This window comes from Sphaeramia orbicularis, unplaced genomic scaffold (assembly GCF_902148855.1).
Source record: "Sphaeramia orbicularis unplaced genomic scaffold, fSphaOr1.1, whole genome shotgun sequence".
NCBI classification, from domain to species: Eukaryota; Metazoa; Chordata; class Actinopteri; order Kurtiformes; family Apogonidae; genus Sphaeramia; species Sphaeramia orbicularis.
Window position 1 is genome coordinate 93,049 of NW_021941474.1, and position 9,548 is coordinate 102,596.

The window sequence follows — 9,548 nt, forward strand, 5'->3', positions numbered from 1 at the left end:
AAACTGCGTCTGTTCTGTTTTCATGTCTGTGCAGAATACACAGGAAACAGTTGTGTTGAATGTGTCTGACTGAATGTCAGTTGTCTGTGGTCAGTAGATGTGTTCTGAGGACAGAACCTGAGCCCAACATTTGGAAGAACCCACATGAACAGCTGAGTTCCATCACATATGCATTTGGACCATTTGGGTGACCTTTGACCTCTGATTGGACCTTTTGTAGTTCAAAGCACTCTGAAGACATGACATGTCTCACAAAAATACATTTCAGTTCCAGCAGGAGCAGATTGTTACACTGTACTTCATCCAAAGTGCAGAAGGTTTGAAAGTTGACAAAAACCCCATGGTTTCAGGGTTGAAGAAGTAATGTATTTTTTTTTTTTTTTTTGGGGGGGGGTTGGATGAAAATTTCAAAAAAATTACACAGGAGTGTTTAGAACATCTTGTTGCATCAGAAAATCAGGGCTAAAGTTGAATCTGAAAATTTTCCTGAAATAAGCCCCCCCCCATTAAAAAACAGTTTGCAACAGAAGTAATAAAGGCTATTGTTCTTCTCTAACTATATCAGTCAACTTCTAAGTATTTTTTTTACCTGAGGGGGTAGACGGCAGCTCATCCTGACCAGTGGCATGGGATGATCCAAAGTATTTTACACGTGCAGCTGAAATGGCATCAAAAAGCAGTAAATATTAGAGCCCGATCAATTAATCGGCCGGGATTAATCGGGCCGATTATAGTGTGTCACCAATTAATCAACATCGGCCAATATGTAGCCGACATATTAAAGGTGGGTCTGAGATCTTAGAAATACGGTTCCAGCAGCTACATTTTGAACATACTCAGTTCAAAAGTCCAAACCCCTTTTTTCAGACGTCCCTCTGAAGCCACGCCTCCAGAGTCGTGGTACGTGTAATGCTGGTTCCAGACTCTGAGGGTTCACCAGCGCTGCACAGCAACAATTCACCGGCTGCTGCTCCGGTCCACTCCGTATGCGGTCTGGACCGGGACCGGGACCGGGACCGGGACCGGGACCGGGCCCGGCCACGGCGCTGCCTCCTACACCGGCTGAGGCTCCAGCTCATGTATCCATGGATACCTCCTTCAGTCTCCTCTAACCCCCCCACTCTTCCAGAACTGATTTACCAATGAACCTAACCCAAATCCATCATCTCATCTGTATTTGCACCAACCCCATGTGAAATGACATCAGTCTGTATTTGTGGAGCACATCTGATGAACGTAGCAGCAACATTTAAATGCCCCAGACCACAACAAGTGCAGATCTATTTAGGGTCACATACACATATTCCAAATTAGGATCATGGTTTTTAATAATTCTTGTCATTATTACACGTAATATTATTATTGTGTCCACTACAAACACACAGTCATCTAGTGTAGTCCAACAGGAATGTGCATGGACAATCCAATCCAAAACAATCCATGAACCACTGGGATGTGCTGAGCATTAACCCTTTCATGCACGAATTATGAGAACCTTAATCAAATTTTTTCCTGAGTGTTTTTATTCCTCTTTAGGCATGAAAAAAACAATGTGATTGAAAATTTTCTTCTGAAAAAATAAATAAATAAATAAATACATAAATACATAAAAATTAGTTTAAAAATAAAAAAAGCATACAAAAAATTATAATGAAAAAAAAAAAAAATCTTATGAACCTATTTTTCATGAAGTTGCAAAAATGTCCACTCAGCTGGACACCACACATTTAATTTTTGACGCACAGAAACGTGTATTTACTGATAAACTGTGTGAAAACTATGGAGAGGGCTTTGTGATTCTGGGGGTTTATACTCAGAAGAGATCTACATAATGTTACCAATTCATGTCAGAAAAGATATGTAGTGTCTTAAAACTTTAAAAAAGATATGTGTAAAAAAAAACAAAACAAAACAATGAAAAGAACAACAAAACCCATGAATATACAAGAGAACAGCTGTAGAAGAGCTGTCCACTGGAGTGACCACTGTGCATGAAAGGGTTAAACAGGTCTGCTGCAGAATGGAAACAAGTTTGACTCTTCCACACGTCTCGGTTGCACTTCATTTTACTGACCACTAGATGTCCTCCTCCAGCACTGTGTCACTGGAGCCTCCAGCAGGGAACCAGGTTTGGTAAAAAGTGTCGAAGCTCCAACAAAGCCTCGTTCGGCCATCAGTAGTCTTGGTTGCACACTTGACAACTGTTCATCCATTGTTCTTTCCATAGTTCACCACCTCTCAAACTTCCATCCAGTATCCATCCCACATTCACATGTTCCGACTGTCAAACCCAATGGCTCTCAGACTTCTGGCTTATACTGCGTCCTGCGCAGTACGTGGTCCTCTGACATCCTGGTGACGTCACCGCAATGTGCCAGTTTCACACTGGTTTAATTTGATTATTTTTCCTGGCCATTTTAGAGACCCAATGTCGAAGGTATTATATATGTTGTATTTTGAGAGGATTCATCACAATCATGTGCACATGATATATTGTATGATGTTGGAGATATGACCAGTTTAGTTTGTTAATTACCTGGGGGGAGGAGCCTCAGGGTTTGAACACAGGGCCTTTGTCCATCATGAGTCAGTGGATGCTGAGCAGTTTACACAGAAGGTAGTGATGGTGAGATGAAGCCTCATGAGGCATCAAACCACTTGGGCCAGTTGGCTCCAGAAAGGGTTCATTTGTGGAAGCTTCATGTGCACATGAAACCACCTCCTGTCCATGTGTTTATCACAGGCAGCTGTGTCTGAACCACAGAATGTGGGATGCATTGAATTTCTGGGTCTGTTATGGCTCTGTGGAATGACTGCGAAAAACAAAATGTATGACCCAATAACTCCCCTACAGAAATGATCACATATGTGGATAATAAAATATTTTTGAATGTATTCTCTGTGTGTACATTTCCCCAAATGGTAGTATCATATGTGGGAGGTTGTGTAATGTTTTTTTTTTTTTTTTTGTCTCTTTAGGAAAATGTCATGGACTTAAACAGGCAGAGGACAGTGAACATGCTTATGGAACTTGGACAATGATGTACAGGATAGGGGAGATTTGATTCATTTTTACTCAGAAATAACAGTTTCTCAACAGTTTTTAGTTTGAAGTGATTTTTTTTTTTTTTTTTTTTTGACACAAGGAGTTATCAAACCTAAATATTCCCACACAGGGGAAATCCTCCTCTTCTTAGCTGGCTCCATCCTCTTACTCATCCTTCTCCCCTCACTGCCTTAAATCTTGAAATAATCTCTCTCTAAACTCTTCAAACTATCTCCAAACTATATCAACGCTATCCAAACTCTCGTATCTGAACTCTGCTCTGACCATAACTCTCAATCATAAACCCACATTTTGAACGGGGCCTGAGGACTTTCTGCTGCTGTCAGGCCTGAACCACATAGGACCACCTCTGAACCACTCCCTGAAGCAGTCATGTGGTACAGCCGGGCAGCGAGGCTGCGGACGTCATCATTTTTGGCTCCGCCCCTAAATTAAGCAAGCCTCGATACATGCTTCGTGGAAACACCCCCTCCATTACTCGACACACGCTTCGAAGCCTCGGCACATCTCCTAACATCACTACCTGAAGGGAACGCAGAGCTGGTAACACTGAAGAATTATGTGTAAAAACTGAGGCACTCAGAGTAGAGCTCAAATTAAAAAGCCTTTATTAAAGCACGGCCAAACAAATAAAAACTGTAGCCGACGTGTTGCGGCCTATGGGCCTTCATCAGGGCTGATATAGGAAGGCCGCCCATATGGATCCTCCTGTATATAGAGAGAGGTCACATGACTGGGCGGACCTTAAAGACAAAGACTGCAGAATTAAAAATTGAAACAGACAAAAAAAACAGAGCAATGCATAGTATATAAGCCAACAACAATAAGGCATTTCAAGCACTATGAGTCTTCACATTAAAGAAATCATCGGAAATAAACAGACAATAAGGGTTTTTAAGTCAGGAAGCTGAGGGGGGGCACAGATAAGCCAAGTGGGCTGGATCCCACTGAAGTCAGAGGAAAGGGGAGAAGTGGAGTTCAGCCCTCAGGCCTGGGTGTTGTGTAGTTTTCAGAGTGTATATGCAGAAGAGTTCTCTGTGCAGGAGCCGTATGAACCTGTCTCCTCCCCTAACTGAGCTGGCTGGCTGTTCTATGCCCCAGATCTTCAAGGTATGACATCTGCCGTGGTTGGTCTCCTTGTAATGTAAAGCCGTAGGATATTGGGGGGTCACCTGTCCTGATGGCATGTTTATGCTCAGCTAGTCGTACCTTCAGTTTGCATTTTCTTCTCCCAGTGTAAAACCGGCCCCACGGGCATTCCTGACACAAGCACACGGAGAACCCAAAAGCAGCACCTCAGACTTCAGTCTTTTAACAGGTTTATTATCAGACGAACTAGTAACAGACGAGGAACAGACAGCAGGTTGGTCAAAGCAGGCGGGGGTCGTGAACTGGGGAATCCAGACAGAACCAGAGGGAGCAGGCTGAGCCGTGGTCGGAAGACTGAAGGTGGGTCGAACCGTCCAGGGCAGAGACAGACAGGCTCGGTCGGACGAAGGCGGGTCGATACCGGGGCAGAGGACAGGCTGGTGTGGTCAGACGAGCGGGGGTTCGGGGAATCCGGGCCATCTGGTGAAATACACAGGTAGAAGGCAGTGGTTCTGTAGGCCCAGGCCTAATGAGCAGCAGCTGGAACCACGGGTGTAAAGAGTCGAGTAATTAGGAGGAGTGGCAGAGAGAGAAGAGGAGGTGTGACTGAGAAAGAGTGAGAGAGAGAGAGAGAGAGAGAGAGAGGGGGAGAGAGAACAGAACAAGTGGAGATGTGACATTTCCAGTCTGTACACAAACGTACTGTTGCAGTTTATGAATGATGTCATGTCATATCTGGAACCTGAAGTGACGTCTGTGAAATGATGGGCACTGATCGTAGTATCACAATGGCTGCAACTGCCACATTTGTGATTTCCTGTTGCCGTACTAAGCCATGTTTTTGGGGGAGCTGTGGTAAGATGACTCTTCACTAATTCATCACTGAGGGTGGGGGCTGGTCTGAAGCTGACAGCAGGAGCATCTGGAAGAACCTCTGGAAGGAAACTGTCACTTCTCAAAATTTCCCCGTTTCTTTGTATGATTAGTTTAATTGCATTAGTCTGATTCCCATACTGTGTCACAAAATAAACTTGATTAGAATCTTGTGTTTTTTACTTAGTAACCAAAAGTTGTTCTCTTGTGAGCTTTTCTGCTGCTTTAACACTAGTCTTATGTTTGTAACCTCTTCTCTTAAACCTGGAACTCATATCTTGAGTATGTCTCTGAAAATCTGCTTCAGAGTCACAGATTGTTTTGAGCCTTTGAAACTGACCAGAGGGTATATTTTCAGTCATCCAAGGTGGGTGGACACTGTCCGGCCTTAGTATGGTGTTACGGTCAGTAGGCTTTCTGAATATGGATGTGTGTAGATCACCGTGCTCATCTTTTGAGATCCTGAGGTCAAGAAAGTGGATTTCAGAGTGGGAACAATCAAGGCTGAGTTTGAAATTCTCATTAGTGCTATTCAGATATGAGTGAAACTGCAAAAGTTCTGCCTCAGACCCAGACCAGAGTAGAAGAATGGCACCAGTGTATCTGCCCCAGCAAATGATTTTATCTCTGTGAACATTAAGGCTAGAGTACACAAACTTGTGTTCCCAGAACCCCATGAAGAGGTTGGCATAGTTGGGTCCCAACATGCTCCCACTGCTGTACCCTTTGTCTGTTCATAGAACTGGTTCTGAAACAAAAACACATTATTATTTAAAGTCCATTCTGTGAGTAGCAAGACGAAGGCAGCAGGGGGCAGCAACTCAGGTTGTCTCTTTTCCAGGAAGAATGATCGAGCTTCTAGGCTCTCATTGTGAGCATTGTTAGTATAAAATGCTTCCACGTCCATAGCAATCAGCAGTGATGATCCGATGGTTTTTAGATCTCTGATCTTATTTAGGACATGTGTACCGTTTTGAATAAAAGAGGGCAATTCACTTACAAAGGGCTTAACGTGGAACTCTACAAATTTAGATGCCGGCTCTGTAACTGACTCGTTTCCACTCATAATTGCTCTTCCTGGTGGGTTTAGTAAGTTCTTATGAACCTTTGGAAGCAGATAAAATGAAGGGATTCTTGGATTTTCACTCAGAAGGAAATCATGTTCACTTTGTGAAATCCAGTCTTCATTCCTGGCTTCGAGTAACATCTTTGTAAGTTCAGCCTTCATTTGTTCAGTGGGATTAGACAACAGGGGCTCATAGTACCCATGGTTCTCCAGCTGTCATCTGGTCCCCCCCCCCACACCACTACTGCACCGCCTTCATCAGCTCTTTTGATTACAATGTCTTCATTTGAAGATAGCCATGGCAGGGCCTCAGCTTCCTCTTTTGAGAGGTTGTGGTGCTTTTTTGTCTTGCTTTTGAAGAGTTTGTCAACTTCGTGTGTCACTGTTTTGTAAAAGGTATTCAAAGTGGGATTATAAATGTTAGGAGTGAAAGTAGACTTTGGTTTGAAAGTTGATCTTGTGTCTGGTTGGGAGTGGGAGCGGAGGGCTGCTTGACTCGGGTTTGTATGGTACCACACTTTAAGTTGAAGATGGCGATAGAACTTAAAGAGGTCTACTTTTGTTAGAAATTCATTTGTAGTATTGGTGGGGGCAAATGTGAGACCTTTAGAGAGGACAGCGAGGTGGCTGGTTGAGAGTGGGATGGCGGAAATGTGGCTCACCTGTTCATCTTCCTCCTTTGGCTCCTGGTGTACACGCCATGGTTCCCAGCTGGACCTGGCTCTGCCTCCTCTGGTCTTTCGCCCAGTCGTCTCCTGTCCTGTTGTCTTGTTTGGGTCTGGTGTCTGAAAAGTGTTTGAGGTGTCCTCCATCCCAGAATTATCCTCACCACTGCTGGGTAGAAGGAAGGACACACTTCTTCTGCGTTGTGGCTGAGCGGCCATGTGGGCGGCCTTCCCATATCAGCCCTGATCAAGGCCCATTAATAAAGGCTTTAATAAAGGCTTTTTAATTTCAGCTCTACTCTGAGTGCCTCAGTTTTTACAAACAACTACTATTTGGATCCCAACACTGATGAGCACCAGAAGCTAGGAAAGAAGCCCGACAATACCCACGCAGCACTCCAGGCTTGTGTTCTTTTGATTTAACACTGAAGAATTATTTGGGCCTGCTGTTGTAAATGTTCTTTTTCAGACTTTGTTACTGAGCACTAATTTTTGCACCTTAGGAAGACGAGCACAATAGATCACTTAAACTCATTTTTTCGACTGCACCATTATTTTTTCCCTTTCATCCTGAGGAACCCCGTCACACAGACCCATGGTGAACTGCCTCCCCCCCGCATCACACATACCCACAGGTCAACTGCCCCCCCTTATCTTGCTGCCTCTGTGCTGCCCCATCACAGCCAGCAGGGGCGCCTGCACAACAGAGGGGGCGCTATTCTGCTAATTCCCTGGCACACCGTGAGACATGGGGATTCTTTTTTTAAGAGCTCGTGGTGGCGCCCGTCATGAAATGATGCCCTGGGTGATTGGCCACTTCACCCATATGAGAAACCGCCCCTGGGGGAGGAGCTCTAACCAGAAAGATGAGGGAGGGGGAGGAGCTCTAACCAGACAGGTGAGGGTGGGGGACTGATGAATAAAATAGACCACTGACATAATTGTGCGGTAGTACAAAATGAACAAAAAATCTACAACATAAACAAAATAATCAACAAAATGAACAAAAAAGTCTACAAAATAAACAAAATAATCATTAAAATAAACAAAATAATCAACAAAATGAACAAAATAATCGACAAAATGACTGCTGAATCCTGCATAGACTGTTACTGTATACACGGATTATAGGACAGAATAAAACAGGAACAGCACAAATGCTACTGCTAAAAAAATACATTCATTATTCAAAGTGTTTAGTCAAACAAATGAAGCCTTTTCACATGTTCCTGAGTAAAAGAGCGTTTTATTTCAATGTCTGACTTCAAGTACTTAAAGCTGCATCAACATAAACAAAGCAGAACATGTATTTGAGGAGAGGACACAACATGTGACAGCACAGACAGATGGTTCCAAACAACAGCAAATACAAGAACAGGAGGGTTCTACAGCTGTCAGCTCCACATACTGACACCTACACTATAAAAAAAATCTGTAATTTAACGGAATTTTCACAGTTTATTTCACAGATTTTTCCTGTATTTTTAAGATACAGGAAAATATCAATGAAATGACGAAAACAGACTGTGATTTTACATGTCAAATGGAAAATTACATGAAAAAATTGTAACTGTGAATAACCAGAAAATTTAATTTTTTAAAAAAGAAATGTTTTCTTTTTTCACAGAAAAATATAGTTAAAATACATTTGCAAATTTATTGTAATTTCACAAATATTTCTTTTCTATTTATGAGATTAAACTGTTAATTCAAAGTTTAATACTGTAAAAAAATAATAAAACCAGATAAAATTACTGACAATTAATGGTAACAGAAGTATTAGTTCTGTCAGTTGAACCAGACTTGTTTGTTAATTGACAAATATCTTGTGTAATTACAGGAGGTTTCACAACAAAAATGTTGAATAAATGTATTTTTGTGAATGTATAACATGTATAAGCACTGATAAACTGTCCAAATACAGTTTTTATCAGTGGATTGGACAACTGAGTCTCACTGAAAATTATACATACATACATACATACATACATATATATATATATATATATATATATATATATATATATATATATATATATATATATATATGTATATATATATATATATATATATATACATATATATATATATAAGGAATTGGATTGTTTTAATACATGTAAATATTCTTTATTAAACATTAAAAAGTCAAAAAAATATGCAAAATCTCATGTAAAGTTAGAGCAAAAAACTGTATTTTAATTATGGAAAATTACCGTATTTTGACGAGATGGTTATTTTCTGTTATTTTACAGTAATTTTTTGGCACCCCTGCTGCTGGAATAATACCGTTTTTTTTTACTTTTTTTTTTTATTTTTTACAGTGTACAGGATGTGAAAGGACGCCTGCAGGTTGACCTGTTCTAGAACACTTTAAGGGAAAGGCAGGACTGATGATGACACTTTAATGACACAGTTTTTACACAGATGTAGACACTTATGACGGATCACTAGTGGAGCACATCCAACAAATTAAAACACTGAACAAATATGATCAAAGGCCAAGGTTTTATCAGGCGAAGTGATTATCACTGATCCCTTTGGTCCATCTGTCCTAAACGCTCCCATATTTATATAAATGTGTTCCAAACACTAGTGTGGAATGTTGGTTTGTCCATTCAATCCCTGCTGTGCTGATGAGTTTCTTTAGTTGTGGTAGATGTCAGTGTGGGTCCTTTAGTTTCTTTAGTTGCGGTAGATGTCAGTGTGGGTCCTTTAGTTTCTGTAGTTGTGGTAGATGTCGGTGTGGGTCCTTTAGTTTCTGTAGTTGTGGTAGATGTCAGTGTGGGTC